Consider the following 20965-nt stretch of genomic DNA (forward strand, 5'->3'; position numbering starts at 1 on the left):
ACTGGAGGGAAGGGGGGAACTGGGTAAAGGGGGACAATGGGGGAAAATTGGGACAACTCTAACAGCATAATCAATAAAATACACTTTAAAAACATATTAGCTCAAATATGTTATTTCATATTTCTCTGTGATCTTCTTTCCTCTATTCCCATGGCACTGTGATGACATTATTGGGTTACCTCTGTCACAGATTTTGGCTTTATCTCACCAAATAAATGATAAGCCTTGGTAGGATATGAAACATATCTACACACAGAGCTTGGCACACAGTGGAGTCAACTTTCAATGTTTTAAAGATGCGCTTTCAGAATAACATTTAATTAAGAGGTTTCAATTCATATCCACTGGTTATAGGTCAATAAAATCTGCTTTATTCTGTCAGTCTTATGAACTTTCTGAATTATGAGTTATTTCATCACTGTGAAAGCAGAGATGTAAGATGAACAAGGAAGAGAAAGCCCCTCGTTGGCTTACTGCACTCCGGCACAGAGGCCCGCACAGAGCGCCACTTCCCTCACCTTGGTGTCAACAAACATGTGTTATGTGGAAGGTGCTATTTTGTTCCACACCACACACACACACACACACACACACGCCCATTTCCTTGTACCCCTTGCCCTTCTCTCAATTCCTCACTTTGTGTTGTTGGAAGGGGAGAGAAGACAACCAAGTAGCCACAAGCATGAGCTCCGTCCATCCTCTTCTCCCATTTACAAATGAAACTGTTTCTTTGTCCATTCTTGCCACCTGTCAACACAGTCTTATGTCCACCTGTTCTTTGGGTCCCATCTCTGGCTTTTTTCATTTGCTACCCAATTTACTCTCTTCTCAACCTGTGCTTTGTGAATGCTGTTCTCTCTGTCAAGTATTCCCTTATTTTCATCCATTTTTGTATATGGCTATTCTGAGTTCTCCATCACAACTCAGTTCGAGTAACCAACCACCAGGAAGTCTTCCCTGACCACTGTAACCCCTGCCTGATTACATGACTTCCTCATGACAATATGTGCTCTGAACTTGCCAGCACCAGGAATGCCATCCCAGAAGCTTGTTGCTGGACTCACACCAGGCAGAAGAGCCTTGAACAGCACTCCAGGGCTTGGACTTTGGGGGATATCTACTGCCTATGACGTGAAACACATACTAACATAAATGGAATACTAAATAAATACATATTTATTTGTCCATTATTTTACATCTCCTTGTAATGTGACTTAGAAATTCCAGGCTTCAAACTCAATTCCTCTTGTCATCCAGATGTCTATTTCCTAGCAGGGTTCCTTTCACCAGTTTCTCTCTGAACCTCTGGGCAATACTCACGTGGTCCACGAACACATCCCTGTTGCTGGAAGCCACATCGGCTGCTGATCCTGCTCCAAATTGCTGCTTCCCTCTTCTGCAGTCTCCTGTCCATCTGGTAGCAGGCTCTCCCAAGTGGCTACACTTCCCCAAGTCCTCATAGGCCAGCCCCTCAATCCTTCATAACTCAGTTAAATCCAGGCTACAGTATTTAGCAACACTTAGCTGTAGGCTTGACATAACAGGAAACAAAGTTATGAAAAGGAAAAAAAAACTGTTACATGTTCCTGTTATCCAGGACTCCCCTCAGAGTTTACAGGCCTGCCTCCTATGCACAGTTTATCAAGGGGCCTCGCCTCCCTGTCCTCAGCCCCCTTTCAACAGTCATGATGTAGGGTGGCCCTGGCTCCACTCTCCCAGATGAGACGACCCATAGCAGGAATCCTTCACTCACAGATTAGGGTCCCAATCCCCTAAGGGCCCCAAAAAGAACTATGTTTCTTCTGAAAAGAAATATAAACTGCAGGGGTGTCACCCCACCCACAATGAGGACAAGGTTCTACATCATTATCCAGGAAGTTCAACTCCCCATTTCGGAAGGTACTCTGGGCTTTACTCTTCTAGAATCAAGGACCCTGTTGAAGTTCTTTTCCATAAAAGACAACGCCTAGCCTTTCTTCAAAGGTGAACTTGTGTTCTACCTGCAGGAAAACTTAGCCTTCAATTCCAGTGCATCCCATTTTCACCACCTGTATTTCAAAACTGCTGCATCCAACTTCTGCTCAGGGAAGGCCATTAAAAACTGAAACAATAATTTTTAGCTAATTCTTTTCTTCAAACTCCCTCCCTTTTCTCTTATTTTCTTAATTGCCAATTGGAAAAGTAAAAAATTATAGCATTGACTATTTGTGTGATATTGTGTGTTAAAGATAACACACTTTTCCTCACCTCCCTACTCACGAGGACTTTGCTCTCAGGTAATCTGCAGCCTGTTCAGAGCTCCACCTACTCTACAAACCATGAGCTCCAAAGTTCACGCTAAGAAATTAGGCAGGCTTACAATGCAAGCCTAACGGTGACAGTCATTCATCTAGTCAGTGCACACAGGTCAGGTAGAGTCCTGGTTTTCTCATTTGTAAGATGAGCAAAATAAACTTGGTTGGCAAGCATCTGATGAGGATTAAACCGGACAGCGTAAATTACGTGTCTGCCACTCAGTAGGCTCTTATTAGGAGGCAAATTTAAACATTTTATTGAAATAATTCACATACCATAAAATTCTCCCATTTAAAGTACACAATTCAACGTTCGTTAGTATTCCTTTACACTTTAGGAAAACTTAAGAATGTAAGTTCGCCCACACTGGAAGGCTAGTGGGAGACCAACTTAAGCTGTTTCCTACCCGGAGCTCCCCAAGGCTCCCAACCACAGCGAAAACGGGTATTCCCAGAGGACCCACTCAGACTGCCCCAGAGTTTGCCTGCGGCCACCACAGCAGGCTCTCAGCAGTCCTCAACACTCTCAAGCAGAGAACAGATTTGAAAACTGGATTTTAACCAGACAGACCAGAAGGTGGCAGAGTAAAGGCTTAAGGGGGGGAAAAAAAAAAAGCATTTTAGAAAAATGCAAAATCACTTCTATAAATAAACTCAGATCTAGGAAAATGAAACTAAAAGCACAGCACAGGCTTCCTTCCCCTGTCTATCAGTTTCAACACGCAGATTTCTGAGACACACAAACCCTGCTGTTTCAGAGGTAAAAGTAGAGGATAAATAAGCTTTCATAGAAAGTAAAAGAAGAAAACGTCTTTCTCTGACATCATAGGAGGAAAACACAGACATTAGACATTTTCTTCACTGAAATACAGTTTTCCCCTTATTTATGTAGAAGTAATTTGCAAGACAATCTGGGTAAGTACAATATCTATTATTAATATTGTTATTAGTATCTACAGTAGCATTTTATTGAATAGAAAGGAATCTACTATTTTTTAAAGTATATTTAATTGATTATACTACTATAGTTGTCCCATTATTTTCTCTCCTTTATCCACCTCCATTCTGTACCCACCTTCCCTCCGGAACCCCCTCCCCTTACTTCATGTCCATGGGTCATACATACAAATTCTTTGGCTTCTACATTTCCTATACCATTCTTAATCTCCCCCTGTCTATTTTGTACCTACCAATTATGCTTCTTATTCCCTGTACCTTTTCCCCATTCTTCCCCCTCCCCCAACTGCTGATAACCTTCCATGTGATCTCCATTTCTGTGATTCTGTTCCCGTTCTAGTTGTTTGCTTAGTTTTTTTTTTTTTGTTTTCTTAGGTTCAGTGGCAGATAGTTGTCATTTACTGTTCATAGTTTTGATCTTCTTTTTCTCAGATAAGTCCCTTTAACATTTCATATAATGGCTTGGTGATGATGAACTCCCTCACTTTGACCTTATCTGGGAAGTACTTTATCTGCCCTTCCATTCTAAATGATAGCTTTGCTGGGTAGAGTAATCTTGGATGGAGATCCTTGCCTGTCATGACTTTGAGTTCTTTTCAGCCCCTCTTACCTGTAAGGTTTCTTTTGAGAAATCAGCTGGTAGTCTTATGGGCACCCATTTGTAGGTAACGCTCTGCCTTTCTCTTGCTGCTTTTAAGATTCTCTCCTTATCTTTAATCTTTGGTAATTTAATTATGGTGTGTTTTGGTGTGTTCCTCTTTGGATCCAATTTCTTTGGGATTCTCTGAGCTTCCTGTATTTGCATGTCTATTTCCTTCACCAGCTTGGAGAAGGTTTTTTTTCATTATTTTTTCTAATAAATTTTCAATTTTTTGCTCATCCTTTTCTGCTTCTGGTACCCTTATGACTTGGATGTTGGAACATTTAAAGTTATCTCAGAGGTTCCTAAGCTTCTCCTCATTTTTTTTGAATTGTTTCTTCATTCTATTCTCATTGAATGTTTATTTCTTCCTTTTGTTCCCCATTGTTGATTTGAGTCCCAGTTTCCTTCCCTTCACTGTGATTCCCTATTTTTCTCTATTTCACTTTGTATAGCCTTCACTTTTCCTCTATTTTGTGTCCATACTCCACCATTTCTGTGAGCATCCTGATTACCAGTGTTTTGGACTCTGCTTCTGACACGTTGGCTATCTCCTTGTTGCTTAGTTCTTTTTCTGGAGTTTTGAGCTGTTCTTTCATTTGGGCCATATTTCTTTGTCTCCACCCACCTGTTATCTTGTATGGGGTGGAGCCTGAGGTATTTGCCAGGGCAGGGCGAGCCACTTCTCTTTGTTGTGGTGCTGTATGTGGGGGAGGGGTCAGAGAGGGAACAGTGTCACTTGCTCCGCTCTGGCCTTACTTTCAGTCACTTCCCCCACTACCCATAAGCCAATTAGGCCCTTCTGATGCTCATTCCCAAGTGGTGGACTTGTGTACATTCTAGGCCCCATGGAACCCCCCAATGTACTCTCCTATGAGGCTGGGTGTTTCTCCCACTGCCACAGCCCCCAAGGTTTTTACAGCCAGAGGTTCTGAGGCCTTCTATTCCCATACTGGAACCCTGGGTTGCATGGTCTGTCTTGCTCCCCATTTGTTCCTCCCAGTTTATCTGTACAGAAATGTGGGACAGCCTGGTCTGCCAGCTGCCACCTCATCTACCCAGTCCACCACGTGCCACCTTACCACACATCCTCTCCACCCTGTCTTCCCATCTCCACCTTCCTACCAGTCTAGAGGAATGTTTCTTCCTTAACTCCTTGGTTGTCAGAGTTCCATACCATTCAGTTTTTTTGGCAGTTCCAGTTGTTATTTGTCTTTAAATTGGTTATTATCCTTCTTTTGGTTGTGTAAGGAAGAAAAGTGTGTCTACCTACACCTCCATCTTGGCCAAAAGCCGGAATCTACTTTTCAATTAGAAAACTGTAATATACTCCCCCCCAAAAAATACTTAACCCTAAACATTCTATAATTCATTGCTGCGACAATTGACTTTATATTTGAACTATGAATCGTAACATTCCATGAAACATGCAATTTTAAACTAAAGGCACTTTTACTGATGAAATCCTCCAAAGCATTAGCATCGTCAGAAAGAACATATCATGAAAATTCAAAGATGTACCTTGCGTTAATCAAAGATACCTTCCACCATCTCTCTTAAGAAGGAGGCAGCTGCCAGAAAATAAAACTCCCTGATAGAGTCTCAGAGATTAATGTAAAACCAGAAACAGAGAGACAAAAGAGAGACAGACAAATTACTACCAGAAGTCCTTGAAATTATGGCCACTATATGTGCCTGTCAAATATTCTAGGTTTTTATGTCTGAATTCCTCCAAAGCAAGGAACAAGGGGTCAAGATACTACATTCTAAGTGAAGACCTGAAATTCAACTCTCTTTTTAGAAAAGCTGACAAACCCTACAGTTAATAAATGTATGTGGGTTTGAACATGTAACAAACAGATGGTTTCCTTTTTGGTATTTGTTGCTGAGAGCTCAGAACCAAAATCTTCCCATATTTTGAAAGGCTTCATTGTGTAAAGCTCAGCTCTTTCTGTGTCATGTCCTTTTTCTTCCCACTTTCTACTATGCCAGGAAAGCACATTGGACCTGAGAACTCTTAAGTCTACGGAAGTCATTTTCAAAGATTCCAGTTTCACTTCAGGGAATACATATATCTTTTTAGGAGTGAGAATTGTGAATAAACATAATAGACATCAGTGGCAGGCTGGCTCAGTATCTCCCAGTACCTGTTCTCCCCTGATATGCAGCAGTAGAATGTTTAGCTGCACTGCTAGTCATGGCACTACTTTTGTACTTCTGTGTTGTGCTCTCAAAATGAAGGAGTGTCTGCCATTTCCCTGACCCTTCTGCCACAGCTGGAACAGAGACATCATGCAGCAGCTAGAGCAGCCATCGTGGGTCACAAGACAGAATCCGTATTGAAGATGACAGAGTAACAAGACGGAAGAAGCTTGGGACATGACAGCTGTAGAGTTTTCACACCAGCCTTGGTCCATCTCCCTCAACTTTCACATGAAAGAAAAATAGACTTCTATCCTTATTAATCCACTGCTACTTTGGGTCACTGTTAGAGCAAATTAGCTAATATTCTATGCGATATACCAGCATTTTAAATATTAAATTCCATACTTTCTGTTGCAAAGAGTAGTGGGCGAAAATTCCTCGATTTATTTCCTTGGTACTACAGCTGTGCTAAGATGAGCTCAAAGATAGATTTTCCAAAGGAGAATATTATATATAAAAGAAACAGTTTAAATCATTTCCCTAGAATTATGTTAACTAGTCAATCTAATGGATAAATGAAAGGGTGCTGGCTTTGGGAACAGAGTGGACAATTGACAAAGACTTAAAACAGTCTTGAAACTGAACTCATAATCTTTTTATTTCTCCCCTGTACTTCCTTCCTTGATTTGAAAGACCACCACTCAACCTGTTTCTCACATTTAAAAATTTAAGAATAACCCAAAACTTTTCCATCTCCCTCACACATCTGAAATACATCACACATTCTAACAAGGACAATTTTTCCACGAATACAAAATATATAAATAAAAGTACTTCAGGGATACGAGAAAAAACAAACAGAACATAAAGAAATAAAATAAATAAAGTTAAAGTTACCTCTTCTTATCCTTAAGCCCCAGTGTCTTTCCTGAAAAGTGACCATGTCCATTCCTGCTACCTTTCAAAAAAGTGTTCATGTATCTACCAGCTTCTGTGTACATGTGAGTATGCAGAATCCATATTTATGTACATTTGTGTAATTTTTTAAAATTTTATACAAGCGGCATTATACAATATAACCCACTCTACCCCTGAACTATTTCCCTTGGATTCTGGAAATCATTTCATTTCAATACGGATGTACTCAAATGATCTCTAATGGCTGTATTTCAGTTGTCTGAATACACTGCCAGTTCCTCTTTATGGTCAGTGAGGTGATTGTCAGCTTTACTTTGGTATTAGCAAAACGCTTCAGTAAATACCTTCGTATAAATATCTTGGAGTGTTTTTGAAATTTTTCATGACATAAAGTCTTAGCAAGAAAATCATTGGATATTTTCTAGTATGAATTTAGTATTTTTAAGTAAGCTTTTAATAGAAGTATATGACATACACGGAATGTGCACTTATAAAAAGTGTACAACTTGACGAATTTTCACCATGTGACCACCGCTATGAAGCCAGCAAACAGTCCATACACAGCACTCTGACGGTATCCCAGAACGTATCCTTGTACTCCTTCCATGTCCCTAATCATCTCTCAAGGGTAACCACTATCATGAATTCTCCCACCACAGATTAATTTTGCCTGTATTTGACATTTATATAAATAGTGATAGCACATGTATTCTTTCCTGTATGTGTCCTTTCATTCAACATTATGCTGCTTCAGGTGACAATAGTTCACTCATTCTAATCACAATCTAGTACTTCATCATATAACTCTCCCACTATTTCCCCATTGTACTATTGATGGATACATCATGAATAAAGCTCCTATGAACATTCTTGTATGTACCTGTCTTTTGGTGAACATACACATTCATCTTTCTTGATATACCGAGAATGTTCAGATTGAGTAGATAAAGCCGAACAGTTTTCCAAGGAGGAAGTATATGCATTCACACTCCCACAGTCAGTGTATGAGAGTTCTAGTTGCTTGATCTTAGTATGTATTTTTAATTCATTTTTCCTTTATTGTTAGCACTTTTTTGTCCTGTTTAAAATATCTTTGCTCACCTTATTCTCCTAAAATTTTTTAATTCAAATTTTATTGTTCAAGTACAGTTGTCTCCATTTTCTCTTACTGTTCCCACCGCATCAACACCCACCTATCACCCTCAATCCTACTCCCCTTTGGTTTGTCCATGGGTCCTTTATACATGTTCCCTGATGACCTTTTCCCTTCTTTCCCCCATGAATCCCCTCCATCCTCTCCTCTGGTTACTGTCAGTCTGTTCTTTATTTCCATGTCTCTGGTTATATTTTGTTGCTTGTTTCTTTTGTTGATTAGGTTCCACTTACAGGTGAGATCATACAGTATTTGTCTTTCACCTCCTGACTTATGTCACTTAGCATAATGCTCTCCAGTTCCATCCATGCTGTTGCAAAGAGTAGGAGTGCCTTCTTTCTTTCTGCTGTATAGTATTCCATTGTGTAAATGTAGCACAGTTTTTTGATCCATTCATTTATTTTTTTTAATTTTAATTTTGTATTGTTATTCAATTACAGTTGTGTGCCTTTTCTCCCCATCCCTCCACCCCACCCCAGCTGAACCCCCCTCCCTCCCCCACCTCCACCCTCCCCCTTGATTTTGTCCATGTGTCCTTTATAGTAGTTCCTGTAATCCCCTCTCCTCACTGTCCCCTCCCCACTCCCCCCGACCATTGCTAGCTTGTTCTTAACTTCAATGTCTCTGGTTATATTTTGTTTGCTTTTTTCTTCTATTGATTATGTTCCAGTTAAAGGTGAGATCATATGGTATTTGTCCCTCACCGCCTGGCTTATTTCACTTAGCATAATGCTCTCCAGTTCCATCCATGCTGTTGCAAAGGGTATAAGCTCCTTCTTTCTCTCTGCTGCGTAGAATTCCATTGTGTAAATATACCATAGTTTTTGGATCCACTTGTTTGCTGATGGGCACTTAGGTTGCTTCCAGTACTTGGCTATTGTAAATTGTGCTGCTATGAACATTGGGGTGCACAGGTTCTTTTGGATGGGTGTTTCAGGGTTCTTAGGGTATAATCCCAGCAGCGGAATTGCTGGGTCAAAGGGCAGTTCCATTTTTAGTTTTCTGAGGAAATTCCATACTCTTCTCCACAGTGGCCTCACCAGTCTGCATTCCCACCAACAGTGCACTAGGGTTCCCTTTTCTCCACATCCTCTCCAACATTTGTTTGTGGATTTGTTTATGTTGGCCACTCTGACTGGTGTGAGATGGTACCTCATTGTGGTTTTAATTTGCATCTCTCTGATGGCTAGTGATACTGAGCATTTTTTCATATGTCTCTGGGCCCTCTGAATGTCTTCCTTGGAGAAGTATCTGTTCAAGTCCTTTGCCCATTTTTTAATTGGGTTGTTTGGAAGACACTATTTTTACTCCATTTTATTCCTCTTCCCCCTTTGTTGAATATTAATTGACCATAGATATATGGTACAATTTCTGTACTCTCTATACTGTTCCATTGATCTATATGTCTGTTCTTATGCCAGTACCAGGCTGTTTTGATTACAGTGGGCTTGTAATATAGTTTAATATCAGGTATGGTAGTCCTTCCTATTTTGTTCTTCTTTCTCAAAACTGTGGCAGCTATTTGGGGTCATTTATGGTTCCATATAAATTTTGAAATGTTTGTTCTATACCTGTGAGATATATCATTGATATTTTATTAAGGATTGCATTGAATCTATAAATTGCTTTAGGTAGTATGGACATTTTGATGATGTTTATTTTTCTAATCCATGAACACAGTATATGCTTCCCTTTATTTGTGCCTTCCTTAATTTCTTTCTTCAGCGTTGCATAGTTTTCTGAGTGCAGGTCTTTTACTTCTGTGGTTAGATTTATTCCTAGGTACTCTATTTTTCTTGTTGCTATGGCAAATGGATTTTTTTCCTGATTTGTGTTTCTGATATTTCATTGCTGGTGTACAAAAATGCCTTCAATATCTGAATATTGACTTTGTATCCCACTGTTTTGCTAAATTCACTTATTGGGTAGGTGAAGTCTATAGAGTTGTCTACGTACACTATCATGTCATCTGCAAACAAGGACAGTTTTACTTCCTCCTTTCCTATTTGGATGCCTTTTATTTCTTTATCTTGTCTGTATGCTGTGGCGAAGACTTCCAATGCTATGTTGAATGGAAGTGGTGAAAGCAGACATCCTTGTCTTGTTCTTGATCTTAGTGGGAAAGCTTTTAGTTTTTGCCCATTGAGTATGATGTTGGCTGTAGGTTTCTAACATATGGCCTTTATTATGTTGAGGTATGCTCCCTCTACTCCCACTCTGCTGAGTGTTTTTATATAAATGGGTGCTATACCCTATCAAATGCTTTTCCCGCATCTATTGATATGATCATGTGATTTTTGTCCTTCCTTTTGTTTATGTGATGTATCACGTTTACTGATTTGCAAATATTGTACCATCCTTGCATCCCTGGGATGAATCCCACGTGATCATCATGTATGATCTTTTTATGTATTGCTGGATGTGGTTTGCCAATATTTTGTTGAGGATTTTAGCATCTGTGTTCATCAGCAATATTGGCTTGTAGTTTTCTTTCTTTCTTATTTATCTGGTTTTGGGATTAGGATGATGCTGACCTCATAAAAAGAGGTTGGGAATATTCCCTCTTCTTGGATTTTTTGGAATAGTCTGAGAAGGACAGGGGTTAGCTCTTCATGAAATGTTTTGTAAAATTCTCTTGTGAAGCAGTCTGGTCCAGGGCTTTTGTGTGCTGGGAGTTTTTTGACTACTGCTTCTATTTCACTATTTGTCATTGGTCTGTTTGGGCTTTCTAAGCTGCTTCTTCATTCAGTTTTGGAAGATTATATTTTTCTAGAAATTTGTCCATTTCACCCAGGTTTTCAAATACCTTTGCATAGAGTTGAGCATAGTAATTCCTTACAATCCTTTGTATATCTGTGGTATCAATTGTAATCTCTCCTCTTTCATTTCTAATTTTATTTATTTGGGTCCTCTCTCTTTTTTCTTTATGAGTCTGGTTAAAGTCTTGTTAATTTGGTTTATCTTTTCACAGAACCAGCTCCTGGATTATATGATCCTTTCCATTTTTTTTTAATCTCTATGTCATTAAATTCTGCTCTGATCTTGGTTATTTCCTTCCTTCTAATCACTCTCGGCTTTGTTTGTTGTTGTTCCTTCAGTTACTGTAGATGTAGGGTTAGGTTGTTTATTTGAAATGGCTCTACTTTTTTAAGTAGGCTTGTATTGCTATGAACTTTGAATTTTTTTCTTTAAGCTTTGTTTTGGCTTTGAGTATTTATAATTTTGATACATAATGCTGAATTTCTTTTAAGATTGTTCTCAAGAACCTCTACCTACAGTTTATGATTTGGCTTAATTTCTCATCCCCTCCCCAACACCAAGTATTATTTAAAATTTTCATTTTGGCAACATGATATGATAAAAATAGTATTTTATAGTGTTCTGCATTAAAACATTTGCTTATTTGAATAGTTGAATTTATTATGTTTATTTTTTTCTTTTGTAAATCTTCATATCCTTTGCTTATTTTTTTTATTGAACTTCTGGGTTTTCACTACTGATTTGTACAGATCCTTTTTAAATTAAGAAAATTAGTTCTTCATAGTTTTCCTGGTTGATCAGTGCTCTTTTGCCTTATTTTAGGATATATTTTGCAAAGTGATTTCCATGTTTATGCAACTTAAATTAATTACCTTTTCTCTGTATGTGTTTTGGGGTTTATATTATTTCTTCCTTCCACATTTTAATATTTCTTAAACCTAGTCTGGTCATGTTTTCTAAGAGTGTATTAATGAATTTACCACATTTAAATCCTTGAGTCATATGGTATATAATTTAATGTAAGGAGATTTATCTTATCTAATTTTTCTTGGTCCCATATCAGGGAGCTTGCTATGTAACAAAGACCATGTAGAAAAGGTACCATTAACATCATTGTCTCAATCAGGTTAAACTTAGAAACACTGATTCCAAGAGAGACCACAAGCCCCGCCCCGATCTACCCTTAGATAGATCCAATAGTTATTGTATTTCAAGTATACATGTATTTCTTGTTGTTTTTTAGATAATTTGGGCTGATTATTCAAAGATAGTGTTTTTTTTCTTCCACTTGCTTCTTCAGCAACTGTGCCCATTCCTTTCTTACAAGAAAAGGAAAAAGAAGTGAAACCTGTAAGTTATGTTCCTGATCTGAACTACTGTGATAACAGAGACTTATCCAGAAGCTCCCATGTCTCACACTCTCTAGCCTGTCATCCCCTCCATGGATCTTACCTATCTGCTTCTTTTTTGGCTTTCATTGCTCAGGATATTTCACTTTAGGAAAATCTGATTTTTCTACCATCTCTTTTCTACCTTCCTCTGATTAGGATGTGGATGGAGACACTGAGATGACAGGAAAAGATTTCTATCCACAAGGGGTTTGTGCCTCTCTCCTTTTTGTTGCCCAGTGACCTATTTGGTAGGTTTCTCTACAAACCAAGGGTATTTGAAAATTTCCAGGATTTTGTTTAGTCACTTTTCCCTCATTTTGAAGTTTGAAAGTCAATGCCACATGTCGATTCTTGGATTATTGTATCTTATTATGATTAATTTAAATTTAAGGAATAAGCTTGTATCCCATCCTTTGTTCGAATGTGGCTGGAGGGTTTTTCTTCTGATTTTCATATTATTTTTTATTCACTTTATTAAGTTTTGGGAAGGAAAATTCTTTAATGTGGTTTAACACAGAAGAATAAAAATCCAGCATAGCCAAGAAGATTAAAAACATACATACAGACACAAGCTATAGGTGTTTTCCTTACCCGACACTGACTTACTTATAAAACTATCATAATCAAGGCAGAGTGGTTTTTCATGCCGGGGTAGTCAACACACAATGAAACATACTATGGAGACCAGAAGTATGTCAATGAATATTTTGATACTTAATATATTGTATGGTTTTGCAGGGTAGTAAGAAAAGTGTGGATTTTGAAAGACATGGTGCTGAGAATATTTGTTAACAATGTGGCAATAAATGAAATTGGACCCCGTACCTCATCATATCCTATACATAAATCAAGTTACAGTAGAAGGCAAAACTAGAAAGCATTTACAAAATGATATGGAGGAATATGTTATGACCTCAAAGTAGGGATGTCTTAAGTAAGACACGAGAAACAGAAACCATAAGAAAAATAGTGATAAATTTAACTACACTGAAATTAAGATCTTCAGTTTATCACCACAAAGGGAAAGATAAACTGAAAGATACTTGAAACAAATACAGTGAATAAAAGATTAGGATACAGAGCATATTAAAACACTCTAAAACAAATAAGCAAATCATTACCAATATTATAAAAAATGGACAAAAGATATGAAAAAGAATTTCACAGAAGAAGCATAAATAGGAAGCCTAAAAATCTGAAAATATTTTTAACCTCATAAATAATGAGGCAAACAAAAATTAAAACCACAATTAGATGCAATTTCATACCACCTGAATGGCCAAATTTAGAAGTCTCATAATACCAAGAGTTGGCATGGATTCAGAGAACTCTTAATCCAATACTCATAGCAGTGAACACTGGTAATGACAACTTGGGAAACAGTTTAGCATTACTGGGAACATTGATCATGTATATGATCACCAAACAGCACCTGCCTTCTAGGCGACCTTCTCTAGACTACCTCTTGCTCAAATGTACCAGACATGGACAAGAATATTCAGAACTGGTATAAACCAAATATTCATCAACAGAAGCACGGATAAGTCAGGTGTGGCAAATTCATACAATGGAAAATTAAATAGCAATGAAGAAAATTCACTACAGTGACACCAATGTGGATGGATCTCAGAAGAAATGCTGAATGCCTGAATACATATAAACCAGTGCAAATAAACAAAACTAAGCAATCCGTGGCTCAGAAAATCAGGAAACCTAAACCTATTTATATATTGATGAGAAAGATCCATTTAAGTGGGAAATTTTAAGCGTAAGATATGAAGGGAGTTACATCCCTGAGAGTGAAGAGAATGGACTTCAAAAGGTTACCTCTCTCTTTTATTGGGGGTTCAGAGTGTTACCCAGTTGCTGACTGTATGATCCCTTTTTATATCTTTTTAGTAGGAAGTACAATACAAAGGCAAAATCTTAAACCGAGTAATTTGAATAAGTTGTCCAGCCACCCTCCAATACTTTAAAATATATTTTACAAACAAGAAAATTCTAACCACATTACAAGAGAACATAACCATACCACAAACATCAGTAACAGGAAGTTAACACTGATATTTGTTAACTTAGATGTTAATGCTGATCAAAGCCTCACACTTCATTCGGGATTCACCAACTGTCTCAATAACGTCTTTTATAGCAAAAAGACTGGGTTTGGAATCATATGTTTCCTTTAGTCTCCTCATCTGGAATAATTCAGCCATTCTGTGATATTTATGACCTCAGCACTTTTTATGTTTATAGACCAATTATTTTCTAGAATGTCTCTCAATTTAGGTTTGTCTAATGTTTCAAGATTCTTAGATTTAAAGCATGCCTCTTGGCAGGAATGTATCACAGAAGTGATGCTGTGCTCTCATCGCATCCTACCAGGTGGAATAGATCAAGATCAATAGTTCTTATTTGTCCCATACTGATGATGTTCACCTTGATGACTTGAAAATATCACTGAAAAGGTAAACTTTGTCACTAATAAGTATTTTGTAGGGAGGGAATTTGAAAAGTTCTAAATATGTTATTTCTCACTGAACTTTTCATTTATTTATTTGTATCTGTATGGGCTTATGGTTTTCTAATTCATTAAGTGGATTAAAACCCATTATTACATTATTTATTTTGATGATCAAATTACCTAGATTTGGCTAATAAGGGCCTATTCAACTTGGTCTTTGAAATCTTGACATGACTAGCTTTGTTTGTGCCCTTCTTTGCTTTCTGGCACAAACATTACTCCAAGTTTATCTTATACTTTTCCTGTCCTGACCCTGGAATCAGCCATCTTTCCAAGGTTCCCTGGTTCTTTAGAGAGAGAGAGGGGGGAAAAGCATTTGGAAGCCAAGATCTGGGTGCTAGCTGTGTTCATTGCCATTGAGGTATCTCTCTTCCCTCTTAGTGAACAATCCTTGACAATACATTCACAGCTATATTTATTCCTATTATCTAAATATATTCCTGTATCATGCATATTGATACTCCAATTGTAGTACCATATCACAAGTTACTCTCTTACTGTATTTGTAACACATTTCTCCATTAATGAGAAATCAACTTTCACTTCTCTACATAATTCTATCTTTTTAAAATATATTTTACTGATTATGCTATTACAGTTGTCCCAATTTTTCTGCCTATGCCCCCCAGTGTTCCCCATTCCCTCTGGCAATCCCCTCCTTTAGTTTATGTCCATGTGTCATGCATGTAAGTTCTTTGGCTACTCCATTTCCTATATTGATGTTAACTCCTGTCTAATCTGTACCTACCAACTTGTACTTCTTATTCCCTGCACCTTTCCCCATTCACCCACTTCCCCCTCCCAACTGATAACCCACCAAATGATATCCATATCTATGATTCTGTTTCTGTTCTATTTGTTTGCTTGGTTCATATTTTAGATTCATTTGTTGATAGTTGTGAATTCATTGCAATTTTAATGTTCATTGTTTGATCTTCTTTTTCTTAGATAAGTCCCTTTAACATTTCATACAATGGTGACTTGGTGATGATGAACTCCTCTAGTTTTTTCTTGTCTGGGAAGCACTTTATCTACCCTTCAATTCTAAATGATAACTTTGCTGGGTAGAACAATCTTAGCTGTAGGTCCTTGCTTGTCATGACTTTGAATATTTTTTGCCAATCCTTTCTAGCCTGCACAGTGTCTTTTGAGAAATCACCTGAGAGTCTTATGGAAACTCCTTTGTAGGTAATTGTCTGCTTTTCTCTCTACATTTTTAACCTTTGGCATTTTAATTATGATGTGTCTTGGTGTGGGCCTCTTCCTGTCCATCTTGTTTGAGACTCTGTACTCCTGGACTTGTATGTCTGTTTCCCTCACCAACTTAGGAAGCTTTCTTTCACTATTTTTTTTTCTTTCACTATTTTTTTCATATAAATTTTCAACTGCTTGATCTTTCTCTTCTCCTTCTAGCACCCTTATGCTTTGAATGTTGGTACGTTAGAAATTGTCCCAGAGGCTACTTTGGGGGGGGGGGAGGATTCTTTTTTCTTCTTGCTATTCTGATTGAATGTTTTTTTCTTCCTTATGTTACAAGTCATTGATTTGATTCTCAGCTTCATCCACTCCACTGTTATTTTCCTGTAAATTTTTCTTTATTTCACTTAGCATAACCTTTATTTCTGCCTAGGTCTTTTTTCTGCTGTTGAAATACCCAATGAGTTCCTTGAGCATCCTAATAAACAAGTGTTTTGAACTCCACATCTGAGAGATTGTTTATATTCATTTTCTTTAGTTCCTTTTCTGGAGTTTTGATCTGTTATTTCATTTGGGGCATGTGTCTTTGTCTCCTCATTTTGGTAGCCTCCCTGTGTTTGTTCCTATATATTAGGTATAGCTGCTCTGACTCCCTGTCTTAGTAGTGTGGCCTATAGTAGAAAAGCACACCCATATTTTGGATGGGGCACCACCTTAGGAATCACCAGAGTGGGGCAACCTATGTGAACCAGGTTGATGGAATCTCAGACATGGTGTTCTCCCTCTGTGACTCTGTGTGGGAGAGGGTTCAGAAAAGAGACAATGGCCACTGCCTGGCCCCTGAAGTTTTGTCTGGGAGGGAGCTATTCCCCAGCACTTACCCTTACCAAACACTTCAGTTTCTCCCCATATGCCATTGGTACCCTTCCAGCTCCTATCCTGGTTCTGGAGCCCAGACAAAGTGAGTTTGTGTAATCCCATATCCATTGTGTGCCCTATAAGACGAAATGCTTGAGAATCCCACAGTTTCTTCTATTGCCCCCACTCCCACTGGTTTTTACAGCCAGAAGTTATGGGGACTTATCTTTCTGGCACGGGAACCCTGGGCTGGGTGGTCTGGTGTGGGGGTGGGATACCTCACTCCTGAGATAACCCTCCGATTTTTATTTACCACATGTGGGTGTGGGACTGCCCATTCTGTGTTTCCATGTCTCCACCCCTCCTACCCATCTGGATGAATGTGACTTCTTTAATTCCTTGGTATTCAGACTTCCATACAGCTTGGTTTTCTGACAATTCTGCGTGATAGTTATTTTGGAGTTTAGTTGTAATTTTTGCTCTGGTTGTGCATGGAGGCAAACTGTTTTTACTTCCATCTCCATCTTGACTGGAAGTCGATGTATATAATTCTTTCTTTGATCAATTCCTCTATGTAATCAATCTTCTACCCAATGTCTCTGTCCCTTGCCTAGTACAGAGGCCTTCCTTTCTTCACTCAGCTTTGACTTTTGATCAAGATGGCTTTAATTATCCTCTCAGCTTGACTAAATTTGTAAGGCACCTGACTAAAAGCCTCCCTCTTCTTAGAACACTTACTTTAGAAAATTTGTGACTGTAAATTCCTTCTCTGCCCCTTTAAAATGTATATAAAGATTCTCTAAGACCTGGCTGATGGGGCTTAGTGGATTGAGTGCTGGCCTGCAAACCAAAGGGTCACTGGTTCAATTCCCAGCACATGCCGCGGTTGCAGACCAGGTCCCCAGTAGGGGGCACACAAGAAGAAATCACACATCTGATGTTTCTCTACCTCTCTTTCTCCCTCCCTTCCTCTCTCTAAAAAATGAATAAATAAAATCTAAAAAAAAAAGTCTCCAAGACTGTTGCCAGTTTTACAACCAAGGATTGTCTTTCTTAAGCACCCAAGAACCATGTCTTTGAAATATAAACATCAGAGGAGCTAGCACTCCCGTCTCCTAAGCTCTGAGGGAAGGTGGAAGCCTAACTTAGATGGGTTCCAACTAGCAAATCCAGATGGCCTAATGACACAGAAACACATTTACAAACTTAGGAGTTAACATGCTCCACACTTCCCACTGACCAACCTTCCCATTTGTAGTTCAGTATTTTCCCATTAGCTCACCCCAGGGATTTAAAACCTTCCCACATTTTGCTTCAGTACAATTGAGTTCAGTGTCTCTTTCCCCTCGTGCCATAGTCTTTTTTGAAGTATATTTTATTAATTATGCTGTTGCAGTTTTCCCAGTTTTTTTCTCCCCTTTCTCTCCCCTCCACTCTGTAACCCCTACGCGCTAGCATCCCCACCCTTACTTAGTTCATGTTCATGGGTTGTACATATAAGTTCTTCGGCTTTTCTGTTTCCTGTATTCTTCTTAAGCTCTCCCCATCTATTTTATGCCTACTAATTATGCTTCTTATTCCGTGTACCTTTTCCTCCCATTCTTCCCCTCCCCCTCCCCACTGAAACCCCTCCTTCTGATCTCCATTTCTGTGGTTCTGTCTTGTTCTAATTGTTTGCTTAGTTTTTGTTTTTGTTTTTTAGGTTCGTTTGTTGATAGTTATGAGTTTGTTGTCATTTTACTGTTCATAGTTTTGATCTTTTTTTAGAGAAGTCCCTTTAATGTTTCATATAATAAGGGCTTGGTGGTGGTGAACTCCTTTAGCTTTACCTTGTCTGGAAAGCACTTTATCTGCCCTTCCATTCTAAATGATAGTTTTGCTGGATAGAGTAACCTTAAATGTAGGTCCTTGCCTTTCATGACTTGGAATACTTCTTTCCAGCCCCTTCTTGCATGTAAGGCTTCTTTTGAGAAATCAGCTGATAGTCTTATGGAACTCCTTTGTAGGTAACTGTCTCCTTTTCTCTTGCTGTTTTTAAGATTCTCTCTTTATCTTTAATCTTGGGTAATGCAATTTATGACGTACCTTGGTGTGTTCTTCATTGGGTCCAATTTCTTTGGGACTTTCTGGGCTTCCTGGAAGTCTATCTCCTTCACCAGATTGAGGAAGTTTTCATTTATTATTTGTTCAAATAAGTTTTCAATTTCTTGCTCTTCTGCTTCTTCTTCTGGCACCCTTATGATTCAGATGTTATAGCCCTTAAAGTGGTCCCATAGGTTCCTAAGCCTCTCCTCTTTTGAACTCTTGTTTCTTCATTCTGTTCTGGTTGAACATTTATTTCTTACTTTTGTTCCAAATAGTTGATTTGAGTGCCAGTTTTCTTCCCTTCACTGTTGGCTCCCTGTATATTTTGCTTTATTTCAATTTGGGTAGCCTTCATTTCTTCATTTTGCAACCCAGCTCAATCAGTTCTGTGAGCATCCTGATTACCAGTGTTTTGAAATATGCATCAGATAGGCTGGCTAGCTCTTCATCGCTTAGCTTTTTCTGGGGTTTTGATCTGTTCTTTCACTTGGGCCATATTTCTTTGTCTTGGTGCACCTGTTATGTTATAAGGGGGCAGGGCCTTATGTATTCACCTGGGCAGGGCAACCCTCTTTCCTATGTTGTGGTGCTATCTGTAGTGGAGGGGTCAGAGAGGGAACAATGCTGCTTGCTCACTCCACTGTAGCCCCACTTTCCAGTGAACTCTCCTGTGACACTGAGAGTTTCTCTCGCTGTTGCAAGCCCCACAGTATTTTACAGCTAGTTTTGAGTCTAGTTTCCCATTCAGCCAGCCCTGCCTTGCTCACACAGTTCACTGCCTTGCTGTGTGTCCTGTCCGCTGGGCTGCCATTCTCCCGTCTCTGCCCTCCTACCAGCCTGAGTGAATGTTTCTTTAACTCCTTGGTTGTCAGAATTCCATGTAGTTTGATTTTCTGGCACTTCTGGTTGTTTATTGTTTTTAAATTGGTTGTTATCTTTCCTTGCATTGTGTGAGGAAGCAAAGCATTTTTACCTATGCCTTCTTCTTGGCCAGAACACTGCCATCATCTTGAATAAAGTATTAATTACCTATTTAACTATGTCCAGTGAACTTTTTACGGACACTCTTCATTTCTGGCTACTCTCCCAGATGGGCACTTTCTTATTCTGCTTGGGCTCTGATTTCCCACACCAGGCCAGCCTCCCATTTAGACACCTTGCTCATGGTACTTGAGCCAGATCTGTCACCCCAAGCCGAGCTGCCACTTTACATGTATACCCTCCTCACCCCTCTGTGCCTCTGACTCCCCACACTGGAGGTGGATACTATTTTCACAGTGTGCAGCTTCTGACTCCCCACCCGAGATCACCCCTCTGAGGAGCCACGTTCTGGGGCCCTGACTTACTGGTCTGGGCTACCAAGACTTTCCTTCTCTTCCTCCAGACATCTACTTTTTCCTGTGCATCCAGTGGTTTTAGGACTGAATTGTTTGAAAATGAAAGAGAAGGCAAGAGGAAGAAAAGGGAAAAGGAAGAGTTCATTTATTTTATTCTATATGTTCTTGCCCTGGCCATACATTGAAATTAAAAACAAACTGACAGTAACCAGAGGGGAAGTGGGAGGGGATAATGGGGAAAAAATAGGGAAGGGTTTTCAGGAACATCTATAAAGGACACATGAACAAAACCAAAGGGGGGGGTGGGCTAGGTCAGAGGTGGGAAGTGGGTATGGCTGGGGTCGGGGGGAGTGGTGGGAGAAAGTGGAGACAAATGTACTTGAACAAAAAAAAGTTAAAAAAAGAGAAAAAAGAAATGTTTAGGCAGCCTTTAAAATTACTGATGCTTGGTCCTTTTCCTAGAGAGATATGCTTGTCCAATAGAGGTCTTATGCATCTACTTTTTCTGAAAGTTCCCAGATGTTAAGTGGAATCTGGCTGAGACCCACTCTTTTTTAGTGACAAACAGGAGTGTAGGAGTGCAGGTGAGTTTGAGGATCTGGAGAATGGAGCATGTGAGAAAGCCCATCTGATGGCTTCAATTTTGTCCTTTATGTAGAAAGAAATGTCATCAGGTAAGAGTGACAGTGGTTAAAATTGTTAGGGTATG

The 20965-nt window shown here is 39.0% G+C and overlaps 1 protein-coding gene across 2 annotated transcripts in view; it reads left to right on the forward strand.

Annotated features, from left to right (window-relative positions):
• Positions 1–2987: 2987 nt before the first annotated feature.
• Positions 2988–20965, forward strand: part of SAMD9L (sterile alpha motif domain containing 9 like) — a 33293-nt gene continuing 15315 nt past the window's right edge. For both annotated transcript variants that reach the window (XM_053926039.2, XM_024577199.4), the window contains exon 1: positions 2988–3209. The gene's annotated coding sequence lies outside the window, so the exon portion shown is untranslated. The remainder of the gene's footprint in view (positions 3210–20965) is intronic.

The sequence above is a fragment of the Desmodus rotundus genome, chromosome 6 (assembly GCF_022682495.2).
Source record: "Desmodus rotundus isolate HL8 chromosome 6, HLdesRot8A.1, whole genome shotgun sequence".
NCBI lineage: Eukaryota > Metazoa > Chordata > Mammalia > Chiroptera > Phyllostomidae > Desmodus > Desmodus rotundus.